Source organism: Penaeus monodon, chromosome 33, assembly GCF_015228065.2.
Source record: "Penaeus monodon isolate SGIC_2016 chromosome 33, NSTDA_Pmon_1, whole genome shotgun sequence".
Taxonomy (NCBI): Eukaryota; Metazoa; Arthropoda; class Malacostraca; order Decapoda; family Penaeidae; genus Penaeus; species Penaeus monodon.
In genome coordinates, this window is record NC_051418.1 from 7,015,245 (window position 1) to 7,015,457 (window position 213).

A 213-nucleotide genomic window follows, 5' to 3' on the forward strand; every position below is an offset into this window, starting at 1 on the left:
CCCCCACTCTCCTCTCCTCTCCTCTCACACCTCTCCTTGCAATTTCACCCCCTTTATTCTCCTCCTCCTTCTCCCCCCCCCTCTCACCCCTCTGCTTGCAATTTCACCCTTTTACTCTCCTCCTCCTTCTCGCTTGCAATTTGACTTCTGTGTTATCTCCACACACCACATCTTCTCGCAGCCTCTCTCAACTCCCTTGACTGCTCTCTGGCT